The sequence below is a fragment of the Oenanthe melanoleuca genome, chromosome 2, assembly GCF_029582105.1.
Source record: "Oenanthe melanoleuca isolate GR-GAL-2019-014 chromosome 2, OMel1.0, whole genome shotgun sequence".
In the NCBI taxonomy this organism is placed as follows: domain Eukaryota; kingdom Metazoa; phylum Chordata; class Aves; order Passeriformes; family Muscicapidae; genus Oenanthe; species Oenanthe melanoleuca.
In genome coordinates this window covers 35,811,283-35,824,699 of record NC_079335.1, presented here as the reverse complement: position 1 = coordinate 35,824,699, position 13,417 = coordinate 35,811,283, and the positions used below count along the sequence as shown (strand labels likewise).

Genomic DNA, 13,417 nt, shown 5'->3' with positions numbered 1-13,417 from the left:
ACCTTGTTTTAGTGTCTTCTTGTTTCAGGGCAAGCTAAAGTTGCACAACCTGTAAGTCTTCTGAGTGATATATTTTACTTTTATTTGGAATGTCATGACTCTTTCTTCCATAATGAAAAGTGAGAAGATTGCTTCTGGAGCCCTTTGCCTAGATTCATGTATCCACAACCATTTTGGGTTTATTTCCTTATTTTTTCTTTTTTTAAATTAAATATATATTGATCAATAACATCATTACTTGTAATGTAGAATTGAATAATTGTCAATAAAAATATTAAGGTGGTTCCTTTCACTGCTTTGATGGTCTTTGTGACCTGGGACATGTATAATGTGTGGATCTTCAAAGCTGTGTTAGGTCATTTTATTCGTGGTGAGAGTTGAAGTTACTGTCCTGTAATTGGGCTGTGGGAGGGAGGTACCAAGGAATGGATCTGATTTTCAGAGCATCTTCAGCTTGTATGTATTCCATCTTCTCTAGATCCTAGATTTTGGACTCTGATCATAATTAATACTATTTGAAGGACCACACAAAACTGGCTGGTGGGGATGGGTTTGTGCTGGTATCTCCCTTCCCCTTGCCCCTTCCACTCCTTCCTTTTTCCCTCGTCAGTGCACAAACCCTTTAGCTTTTTTTGCTTGCACTAAACATTGCTCTCCTCTCAGTCTGTACTTCCAGTCTCCCCTGAGTGGTGCCATAAATCTCTGCCTCTGCTCCAGTTTCTGAGCCTGGGTGGTCTGAGCTGAACATTTGTGACCTGATCTGTGCATCACAGCTTCCCTCTTTCTGTGGGAATTCCCTCCAATGGGTCATAGCTGCCTTTTCCTTTCTACATTAGTAGTTATGAATCATCCCAAAGTATGCTACTGTGTCTGGTCCTGCTTCAACTCAGCCCTTTTCAAGTCATTTTATAGCATGCAAAATTTGTCATTTAAACTGAAAAACATTGGGAGGATTTGATTTCATCTGTTTCTAAAAATTTGGTTCATTTACAACACATTATCATTCTAGTGTTTTTAAAGGTACTTCAACTTCTAGTGTGTCCCAGAGTGTAAATTTTTACTAGGTTATAACTACTTTTTTTGCCAGAACAGTTATTAATAGGTGACACTACTCATTATAATCTTTGGTAACCCTGTTAATCTTCTATATTATGTAATGTTGTAGTAACAGGATAAAACTGTCCATGGAAAAAGGCTGATAGAGTGTCTTTGTACTTCATGAGGACAGAAAGAGAAATTAATTCTTGCAACCTCCAGGGATCTGACCTCTACCTGATAAGGAGGAAGGTGATGGAATTTCTTGGCATCCTGTTTCAGTGTTGTGTTCCATAGGACTACTCACTCCAGTAGCAAACCCCTCTTCTGACTGTCACCATTATATGTTCTTAATAACAATTTTATACACAACTGATAAGATTTTCAAATAATCAAATATCTAAATCAAATATCTTCCTGGGAACCATCTTCCTGTGACAAGGATGTTTTCTGTGAAGTCTAGGCCAGGCTTGGATGGCATATGCTATTCAAAGTGAAGATCATTCTGTCTAAAATTTGAAATGTATGTGTATTTTAGCTAAAATAATAGACAGGCAAACAAAAACCTTTAGTCTCTGAGTCACCTATATATGTGAGGAATCATTTACTGAGTTATGCATAGGATCATACAAATGTGCTGTGTGTAAAAGTGCCCAGAAGTGAATGAGATGCATCTGTAATTTATGACAGCCTGAAAACAGGGCTTTAAGCCACCTGTGCATTAAATAACATGTGGGCAACACAGCCTAGATTGGAAAAAGGAGTACAAGCCTAGTCCCAGACTTCAAAATATGAAATAAAGATATTATTCTGCCTGAAAGTGTGGTTTATTAGTTTTGAAAGTCTTAGTTTAAGAGAGACTCTTATTTCCCTTGGATCCAATTCTTCTCTGTTCTCTGAATAAGAAACAAGAATTGGGTCTCTGAAACAATTGCTGTTGTGGCAGCCACAAATTACACTGTGATGCTGCTAATTCCTTGTGGAGCACAGTGCATTTACAGCCTGCTTTTTTATTGATTATTTCTGTTAGTCTGCACTCAACACTACAATAGAGATACAGAATTTCCAATGGAATTTCTTGTAAAATAATTATTATTATTATTGCTGTTGCTGTTATTATTATTACTATGTTGCCTTTGAAGATGCAGTATTGCCATAAGAAATTGAAATAATTGTGGTTTTCATTTATGGGTAATAATCTGTTTTCTGCAGTAACTTTTTTTTTGTGAGATTTAAGGCAACATATCTGTGGCCAAGAAAATCCCAGTATTCTTTCTGGCTTTATCCTGAGTGTCTTTCATTTACACACACTTTAAACTGTTACCTTATGTGCCCCTCTACCATTGTTGATTCTTTGGAAGCAATGTGGTTCTTGGCCACAGAGCTACATCATAAAATAAAGAAATAAGAAAAAAGAAATAAAGAAATTTCAGATTACAGTGAAAAAGTCCAAGTAATTCAATTTATAGGCAGTCATCAAATGACCTCCCTGTTCAAGCCCTTAGGTTTCCATGAGCCAGTATTTAGACCAAAAAAAACCCCCTCTACATGTATTTATGTTTATACAGATGAACTGGGTTCCTTCCTGCCTACATGCAAGTGCTTTTCTTTTTTCCTTTTGTTTTTTACATAAAGTGTGAGAGTACTGAATCATGAAAATTACACAAGACAAGTCCAGTAGCAGAAGCTTAACTCCTCAGTCAATCTTAGTCTTTCATTTTTATTCTTTAAACAGTGCTTTGACCTGCCTTTTTTTTTTTTTTTTTTTTTTTGTTAAATTAGTTGTCTTAAAAGCTGAGTTTTCTTAGTTTTCCTTAAGAATCTGCAACACTACAAAAGATATTTCACTGCTTCATTTCTGTTTCACTCCCCTTTCTTACCCAATAGTTTGTAAATCCTTTCAAGTTCTGCAAAGTGCCACCACCTTCCCACATCCACAGATTGGGTAAATACATAGAGGGAGGGAAATACTCTTTCTGAAGGACTGACATTTTACTTAGAACTTACATTATATAATAAATTTATTATAAATATCTAGCCTTTGATTTCTGATCTTTCATATTGCCACCTCAGTTTCTATGCTGCATGACACTGATCCCCCTAAATAATTATTCTCCTCATTTATCTATCTATGGTCTATTATTGTCTATTTTTGAAAGATGGACTAGTATATTATTCTAGAATCCTTCCTCTCCAAGGAGGTTTCTTTTTGACTGAGACACTCCTCAATTTCTTTCCCATCTCTTTGTGTTCTTCTACTGGACTATTTTCTTCTCCTGCCTTTCTTCCTGCCTGTTTTCCAATCCTATGCTAGCAGAGGAAGGGTGTCACTTGTCAGTCCCACTCCACCGTGCAGGAGCCATATCCTCTACCTGATTTCATTCCCTTAGCATCTCTGTCTTTTCCTTCTGCCTTCAGTATTGCATTTTTTTCTGGACCAAGACTAACAGTCCCAATCTCCCTCTTAGGACCTTTTGTTCCCTTCTCACCTTCTCTCCCTTATATAATATCCTGATAAATTATTCCCAACTCTCAAGCTGCACATTAATCCATTTGCTATGCTGCAATCCTTTAGCTTGACGTCCTACCTGAACTTTATTGCTGGTAACAAACTATCTCTTCTAGATCATTAGTGAACACATGAAATGTTACAGAGACAAATTACATTACATGCACTGGCAAGAGAGGTGCTTTGGGAGGATTTTACATTTTATTACATGCTTCTCTGCTGCTTAAGATCTGGAAGAAAGAAAATTAAATACAATTTTACAACATGGCAGTAAGTCAAAGAAGGCAGCATTAAAAGTTTAAATTTGGATGAGTCTGCTAGTGCTTCTACTTCTGTCTTGTTTCCTAAACTATTAGAAAGTGTCCTTTATGTAAAAATTGTTGGGCATGGACAAATAAAGGTGTGCATAAAACACCATGGAAGAGTCTTTAGCACAATGAGTTAATGAAGAGACAGAACACAGGAGGAGTTAACCTGTTCACAAATTAATTTTGAGTACCTTTTTGCTAATGGCTTATGTCAATAATGGAATTTTGTAAAGAGGTGAGCAAGTATCAGAGAACATGAAAAAGTGATTCTGTGCTTGGCAGGATGAATAGTTATGGAGGTCAGTATAAAATCAAGATGGACTTTTTTAATCAATGAGCATGGGAAGTAAGGGAATTTTTTATGATTGGACTTTCTTTCCCAGATTCTCTTTAGTGATGTCTCTCCCCTGCTCACCCCTCTCTGTATCCCTTTCCAATTTTGTTTTCTCCTTTGCCACTTTTTGTGCACTTCTGTGCTACTGCTACCTTCTCATGTTTGTTAATGACCTTTTCTTCAGCTCTAGCCCTCTTTCTGTCCTATTCCATCAGCCTTCTACTACCTCTCTTCATCTTCCTTTGCCCCAGTATTATTTCTCATTTATTTCCTCTCCTAATTTGACTCTGTTACTATGAAGAGTCAGAACACAAATGAATGGAAGTGACATTGCTGTTCTTTCTCTTCAATTATTTTTTCCTTCCTCCTCACTTTCCTACTCAGCTGTACTTTTAAAACAGCTTTATCTTTCTCAATTGAAGCTATTAAAAATACAGTTTTGCACACTTAGCCTCAAAACTTAGTGATGTCTGTATGTTATTCCATCTTTCATGCTGCACACAGAGAAAACTGTAGGAATTGCAAGAAGGGCAGAGTGACAAGCCTTTGTAATACTCCCAAACTGATAATTTCATTTCCTATAAAAAGGAGCTGGAATGGTTTCTTGCTGTTCCTGAAGGAAAACAGTGCTGAGATCCACAGTTGTCTGAATGAGACAGTGAAACAATTTCAGACCTGGGCTGCCTGACCAGTAAACCTGAGTGGCTACAAGAGGAAGAGAAAGTAATCTTTCTGTTGTGGCAAGCAAAGGGTGATATTTCAGGAGGGGTCAGAGCCTTCAGGACTATTTGGCAGGTCTAAATACATAAATGAGATAAGGCACAGATGCCCCAAATCTCTCCCAGCTGAGGTTTACTCTGTGAGCCTGCCAGGAGCCCAGCTGGAAGATCATAATGTATACAATAAAATAAAATAAATTGCTCTTGGCTTTATAATTTTTCATCTCTGTTTCAGAAATGGGAGGCATTACAGGGACATGCTTTGATCCTTCCTTTGCCAGTATGAATCCAGTGTCAAACAGTTTTCCCCAAAGTAATGTTAGGAAAAAAAAATGTACAAAGTATATTGGAAAAAATGTATCCAATATACAATGAAAGATGCTCTGATAACACAGTCTATAAAAAATTACCAGCAAACCCACAAAACCTCCCAAGTGCTCTAGGGGAATGGAGCATATTTGGCATTAGATCTCCTAATTTTGATTTGAGAAATCCCCCATGAATGCACAAGATGAAGGAATCTGGATACAAGGCAATTTCTTGAAGTAGATCTGTATATTCAATCACATCAGTGCCATGATGAACCCAGAGTAACTAATTTCTGTTTTTATCAGTTTTGGTCTTTTGTGCCGCAGGACTCACATTTTCTACAAAGCTCTGGGAAGGGTTTTATGGATAGATACAGAAATCAGTTGAAAGATAACAATGTGGACCTTTCAGAACTAAAAAATCTGGTATGTAGTTGCCCATGGTTCAGAAAGTTAATCTGGAAAATTGGAAAATTCTTTTTTAGTTAACTTTTTTCTTCTTCTTTTAGTCAGGAGACATTAGAGTCACAAGAGGGAATCTGAATGACTTAGAATCACCTCTTCTTCATCTGTCAGCCAAATTTTTCAGTGTTACAGAAAGTTTTCAGTGTTTAAGAATAACTCCTAATAAGGAGGAGTTATTTAGTCAAGAAATGAAGGATTAAGATCAGACTAAGATCCAGCCTGAGGTGCTCAAAAAGAACTTTGCATTCCCCTCTCTATATGGTTCTCTCTGTGAAACTTCTGGTATATTTCTCCCTCACAATGTTCTTTGGTGCTTGCAATGATATTAAAAGTCATAGTCTTGGCAATGACACTTGAATCTGGTGTCCCTCATTGAATTAAATCCTATTTCATATCAGAAACAGCACTATGGCAGTGCATCTTTCCAGGAAGAGAAATTATTTACTCTTTAGCCTTTCATCTGACATAAACACTGAGGCACATCCTAAATGTGCAGCCTCACTACCTGTCAGCTCTAATTTTTCTATGCAATAATTTTTCAGACAATAATTTTTCTATACAATAACATCTCTACCTTAATTATACCATGAAAACTGATTGCACAGTACTCTTAGTGGTACATAATTATACCTCTTTTTTTTCTGTATTCTATAAGTCACCATTTTCATGAGATCAAAAGTCTGCAAGTTGTGTGATAATTAATCACTGAAAAACTGCCTTATTTCATATGTAATGACAAATGTTCTTCAGAAATGGTTAATTTCTCTGGGAGGTATAAAACATTTCTCATAGAATTACAGGAGATTTTTCTTTTCATGTTTATGCACGCATTGAAAAAATAGATAGGAAAAAAAAATCTCCCAAGTGCTGTAAATTAAAGCCATAATTTCTCTGAAATTTAGTACAGCAGTTACTTATTGCAATAGCCATTTAGAAAGTAATTTACATAAATGTCATCTCTGCCGGTGTTGATTATATAAAGATGCTACTGGTAGCTTCAGAATATACCTGATTACTTGGGGATGGCATTTTTCATCACTTTGTGCATCTGAGAACACAAGTCTGCTGGCAACTCTTTATAGCCATTGTACCCATTCAGTCGTTTGTCATCTAGAAGGAGTTACACTGTATTTATTTATATGGAGAAAAAGGACATTTCAGTTGATGTTTGATGTCAGAGTTGCTTTGCCTTTATTTCAAAATTCCTGCTGGTACAGCAGAAGTTTTTGGTTAAAAGCAGGTATTGTGTTTTGCAGTTGATGCAATGATCATCCCTTTTGCATCCACTTGGAAAGAGACAGTGTTATTTATGGGTTTTGTACAAAGTTAAGTTTGATGACAAGGCAACAGAGGTTTTGCAGAGGTTTTTAAAATGTAGCTATGAAGTCAAATTCTCATCCTGAATATAATCATAGAAAAGTTCCAGTCCATCTTTCTCAGAGAGGTTTTGCTTCACTACTGACCATCAAGAAAGAGGACATATATAAGTGCTCAGTGTGTAACTTTCCTATTTTCTTCATTAAATTATTGAAGGATTTAGTTTTCATAGGGGTGCTACATCAGTTTGTGGCTCTCTACAAAGAGCAGCATGGTGAACACAGGAAAAGCCAGTAAACTCAAAACTGTGGTGTACACACAGACTGGAGTGTATGAGATGTCTCCTGTAATTAACCAAGAATTTTTGTTGCTGCTATTTTGTTATTTGGAAAATTGTTAAGATTTTGATCTTTTTAAATAAATCATAGGAGGAAGGCATCACATTTATTTCTGGATTTGGCTTGAGCCTGATAGAGAAATATGGTAGAGAAATCAAATACTCTATTCTTCTGACCATATATGCCACTTAATCTCAAGCAATTTCATAGCTATTGCATTTCAATTTCATACCCATGAGCTGGATTCAATAGACTAAACATAACCTGACATCCTATCTTTCTTTTCATGTGTGCATGAGAACTTTTCTCTGAGCTGTTCTTGAAACTTGCATCTTTGCAAGAATAATTCAATTATCTTGATGTAATTAATTTTCTTAACATTTATTCTTCCAAGGCAACTTTTTCATGAGGACAAATATTGCTGCTACCCTTATTATCTTAGGAAAATGTGATTTTCTACCACGAGAGAGCAGCCATTCTGGCAAATTCATGTCTGTATTTATCCCTCTGCAGTTTAGACTGGATGCTGTTCAAAGAAAATATAAATTTTTATGTCATTTGGTTTCACACATATTTCTTACTATTTCTGAATGCAGTAGAAGAGATGTTTGACTATTGGATAGCCTTACTTTGGTGATCCAGTTTGCTTTCAAATTATATAGGTGAAAAGAACTACATCTCATTAGAAAAATTAATGTTGTTTTCCTTACTCATTCTGCAGATTTCACTTAGGAAGTTTTTAGCCATGAGTGATGAAAATTTAGTGAAGGAAAGTAGTGAATTATTGAATAATTTATTTCTGTGCTATTCTTAAAGGAGTGTTTGAGGGCTTTTTCTGTCATGTATTCATCTTCTGTAGCACATTCTTTGAAGTCCAGTTCCTCTCTGGACTTGAGATACTGTCATTGATAATGCTTAACCTTATCCACAGCCCTCTGTTCACTGAGAAAATTGCTGACTCCTAGGGCATGGAGTATTATTTGGGTTTGTAATTTCATATATAACACAATTCTGTAGCTGGCATTAAGTGCAGAATTCAGGCACTCCACTTGCAAGAGTAACTGCAACTATTAAAACAGACACACTTACAAAATATTGGCTACTGAAGTTTTCTCTTTTTTTTTGCTTTTATGGAGATTAATGGGGAGGTTTCTGTGCCTGGAAGCTGTACCAGAAGGAAATGTAGTAAGTGACTTCCTTAAAGCATTAGGAGTGCTTTCTGGAGAAAATTGGAAAGCAGTATCTTTGCAGATTTGGTTTAAAACCTACATGTAGTAGGTCTGCAAAATGCTATACAGAAGAGAAGGTTAAGGATAAATCTAGTTTATTATAAGGCAAGGAGCAGAAAGGATTATGCACCCCTGAGGAGAGGTTCTTTTCAGTTTGATAAATGCAGCATAAGTTATTTGCTACAAAATGCCAAGCTATTCTGGAAGTACATTGATCATGTATACTTTGGGATTGCAGGTTGCTTTCACATTTTGTGGTTTGGAAGAAATCAAACAATTATGAAATGGCTATTTTGTAGATACTGTTAAATTGTGAGTATGCAGAAAAATCCCTTTTTCCCCCTACACATGGTATAAATTTACATAAATGTATGTAAGCCATGCCTTTCAGAAGCACCTGCTGGGGAGATTTTAGAGCCCAGAGATTTTGTGTTTTAGAATATCTGATACATCAGGAGGAGTAAGGTATAAATGAAAGGCAGCAGAGATGAGGCTGGGTAAGAAAGGAATGGCAGCCCAGTGCAACAGTCTGAAAGCACTGGAGGCTTGGTGCTGGACCAGCTCTAGGCTGCACACTGGGGATGCTTTGGCCCCTTCCACAGATGGACAGCCATCCTCTGGCATCACATCATTTAAAGTCTTTGCCCTTTCTGTGTGAAGGTGGGTTATGAAGTTTCTCTTACAGAGGACATGACATTTCCATGGTTTTCCCAGCATTTTATTCTCCTGGGAGCAAATTAACCCAACCTTCAGTGGTTGCTATTGGAAGCAGTGTGGATGGAGGGCTTGCAGCCTTGTGGGGCTGCCCAGCTACTCTTCCTGTGCTCCCAAACACCCTTTGGCTTTCTTCTTAGGACCCCTTTGTGCTCCTGCAAAGTCTCCAAATTCAGTTTATTCACCTGAATATCCTGTCCTGCTTTGGACTCCCTGGTACTTAAAATGTTTAAGCTAGTCCAGCTCCTCCAATGTGCCCTCAGAACAGCCTTTGCAGTTGCTTAATAATTTTCTTTCTCTTCTCCTTAATCCTCTAATTGTCAACATTTTTCAAAACCTGACAAGCTCATAACAGCGTTATTTATAGCTGGAAATTGGATTAGTTTTCCACCACTAAAATAAAAAGATAGAAATGTCAACTTGGAATGAACTAGTTTATTAAAGGAAAATATTATTATTAATAAATGCTAATATAATTTTTTGCTATGATTACTGCATTTAAAGAAAGCCAAGCTGTTGCCTGCTTCTTAAATTACTACATTTCAACTTTTCAACATGTTATTTAAAAATATGAAGTAGTCACCTTATTATATACCATCTTCCAGGATTTGAGAGCAACTTATACATATAAATGGATTCAGCCTCATCAGTGCCTCAAAATGATGAAAAAAATGACATTTATTAAGTAAATGCATTTAGTGCAGATCCTGTCTGCTGGATTTAAAGTCTTGATTTACATTTCAAAACACTTTGGAGGATTAATCATCTCAAACCAGTCGAGGTTGATTATGTGGGCTCCTTCTACCCTCAGCAGGAAGAGGAGAGACATCCTCCAGGGGCCTGTCACACCACTTTTAAGTACCCATTTGTAGGAACAAGCCTAGAGCCCTTTGGAGGTACATCTCACTTTCCAGGAGGGAAAGACAATGGGGTGAAATGAGGTATTTTTGGACAGTATAGACCTACTGAAGGTAAGTGAGATTGATCTCTTCTCCTGAGAGCCTATTCATTAGTTTCCTTTTAATACCCTGCTAGAGAACTCCTACTCTGTGCCATTGAAATTCTTTAGATAAGTGGTGAATGGACTGCACGACTCTACAAATTGGATCCACCTAATAAGTAGTAAGAATTGGTAAAATTAAGCATAAGCTTAAACCAATGAACTCATAAAGGAGAGACAAAATTCTCTTTTTGTCTCTCTTGCCTCTAAGATGCTTAAGATTCTTTCTTTGTCATTTTCCTTGCTATTAAATGACTCAGAAATTGTTATCCTCCACAAAAATCTTCATCTATTTTTTATTTAAGTGTAAAAAGATTGTTATCAAGGAAAAATATTGAAAGCCTGTGTTGGTCCATCCTTCCATTTAAATATTAATTCAAATCTTTAAAAATGGCTATTTGTTTGATATAAAGTAATTGGAAAGCCAGAAATCAGATGGGACTGCTCTCCAGTAGCCATGGTAATTATTACTTGCATGCTGTCACAAAATTCAGTACCCTGAGTCTGCCTTCTAATTGGAGAAGGCTCAGTTATGATATGAGCTGATCATTTCTGTGACAAGTCAGATGAGAAACAGGGCACACCTTACTCCCAGGTCACCAATTCAAATTGGTTTTTCTCTTCTACCCAGTTTCATTGTTTGTACCTTCCTCTGAACTAAGTGAAGTTGCTTTAACAAACAGTAACTCTTTTCATTGGCTTCACTACCATAATTCCATTTTCAGAAGTTAACAAATAATCTCCTAGTCCCCAGTCTATATTATCAGCAGTCAGTTTTCATTCTGCTGAGAAAAGGGGTGTTGATTTTTTTTCCATTCTTAGCCTTTGAACTAGTGGTAGCTTTTGCTTTCCTAGTTTTTTTTCTCTTTGTTTTTGCTATTTCTCGTTTGCCTGTCAAGATCTGGGTTTATGTGTTTTTGCACTAACACAGACCTTTGAGCATCTTCTGTAAGATTTTAAGGAAATCAGAATGAAACCTAGAATCTACAGCTGGGCCATTTAGAGCACAGAACCAGCACATGAGGAAGATCTCAAACATATTAAAAAAATAATGTCCCATACTGTATGAGCAAGCTGAAGCTTTATCAGGGACAAAAGGTACAAGAATGAAGAGACTGTGGCTGCCCTTGGGATCTCTTGAATAACCTTTTCAGCACACCTGAGCCCATGATTGTCTCAAGATGTGCCCTGGTCCTTGGGGAACACACAAATCAGTGCCTTAATGGGAGTGCAGAACAAAGGAAATCCCATTGCCATTACAGAAATTATTTTCTACATAGGATGAATAGCTATGAGACAAAAGTGGGGACTTGCAGGGTCCATTGCAGCATTTGCTGTTTGGTTTGGGGTTTTTTAGAAACTCTTTTAAGGTTTTGAAGTGAGGCTTTCATTCGAAGAATTACTTTGGGGAGAGTCAGGGGAAGAGAAAGGACTGGAAGGGCTGTCCATGGAGACAGTGTCCCCTTCAGGCCACTCTCACATGGTGTTACACATAAAGAAATAATCCTCTGCAAAATACAAAAATTCCTTCTGCAATAAACAAGGATTTCCTTAAATGTTCCGTGGGTTGTGAAAGAAACAATTTTACCTGTTTTTTTCTTTCTTACTAAGATTTTCTTTATCTCACTCTCCTTAGAAGGAAAAGGCAGAGGTGATTTTAGAGGGAACAATTGACTGCAAGTGTCTTGGAAACTAACTTTTTCGCTCTTTTCAAACTTATATAGTTTAATTTAAGAACCTGTCAAAATAATAGCTAGTCAGCCTGTGTAGCTTGTATCCTTTTGTTGTTTGACAGTTTGAGAAAAAAAACCACCCTTGAACATTTGCTTTTTGTTTTGTCAGAAGTGAGAGAAATCCTTCATATATGCTGTGATTCCTCTTTTCTATCTGGAATAAATACAAAGATTTACATGAAGTCATGAGATTATTTAGCTTTTTTTTTTTTTTTTTTTTTTTTTTTTTAACATTATATGGCTGCAAATGCTGAGCAATAGTAATGGAGATATTCTAAAAGTTAAATTGTATGGGAGGTAAAAGACTCCACACAGAGTTCTGTGTCCACCTCTAGGACCCCAAACATAACAAGGATATGGACCTGTTTGACTGGGTCCAGAGGAGCCCATGAAGATGCTCAGAGGGCTGGAGAGCCTTGCCTAAGAGAGAGTTGGGATTGTTCAGCCTGGAGAAGAGAGGGTTCCAGGGATACCTTATAGCAGCATTCCAGGACTTAAAGGGGACTGCAGGAGAGCTGGAGAAGCACGTTTTACATAGAGTGGTAGGACAAGGGGGAATGGCATCAAACTGGAAGAGAGAAAATTTAGGTGATATATTAGAAAGAAATTCTTTACTGAGAGGATGGTGAGACACAGCAACAGGTTTCCCAGGGAAGTGTTGGATGCCCCATTCCTGGTAGTGTTCAAGGCTAGGTTGAGTAGGGTTTAAGCTATCAGGTCTAATGGAAGTTGCTTTCCACCCAAGTCATTCTATAAAATTGAATCTGCTATTTGTAATACAGAAAAATCATCTAAAACACCAATGTCAGAGACTGTACTTTTTGTGTCTTGAATTTAACTATCACCTCCCTGTTGCAACTGAGGACAGAAACACAGGAAACATCTAAAAATACTGCAGAGCTGAAATAACAAAAGAAAGCATCTTAACTATTTTGGAGCTCTGTCTGTCATAGGGCTCTGTTTCTACTCTGCTCTTGGTGTTACAGCTGTAATACTGGGAGCTGGAAAGGGACCTGCCTGTGGCTTTTATAAAGTACACTGTTCATGTTCTCACTGTCTAGCTGGGCTTGATTTTTTTTTTTTTTTTTAAGGATAAGTAGCAGGCAGAGTATTTCAAATGGGAGAAGAAAAGCAGCCTACCCACTTGAGTAAGTGTAGCTGTTCTCACTGCATCTCCAGTGAGACCCACTTTCTGAAATGTGGGCTGTTGTGCCAGGGCAGATGTGGAATCTGGGAAAATTTCCAGAGAAATCATTGTAAAATGAGGTTCTCAACATTAGCTGCTGAGTTTACCCTTTTTTCTCTCTTGAGCTATCACTGGCAACACTGAAAACATTGGATGAATGACTGAGAGCATAAACAACTCACAGAAGAGCTCTGAGGCAAACACTGTTTTCCATTACACTTT

The 13,417-nt window shown here is 37.2% G+C and overlaps 1 protein-coding gene across 2 annotated transcripts in view; it reads left to right on the top strand.

The window, feature by feature from the left end:
• Nucleotides 1–13,417, top strand: part of NKAIN3 (sodium/potassium transporting ATPase interacting 3) — a 328,068-nt gene that overhangs the window by 211,864 nt on the left and 102,787 nt on the right. The window lies entirely within an intron of this gene.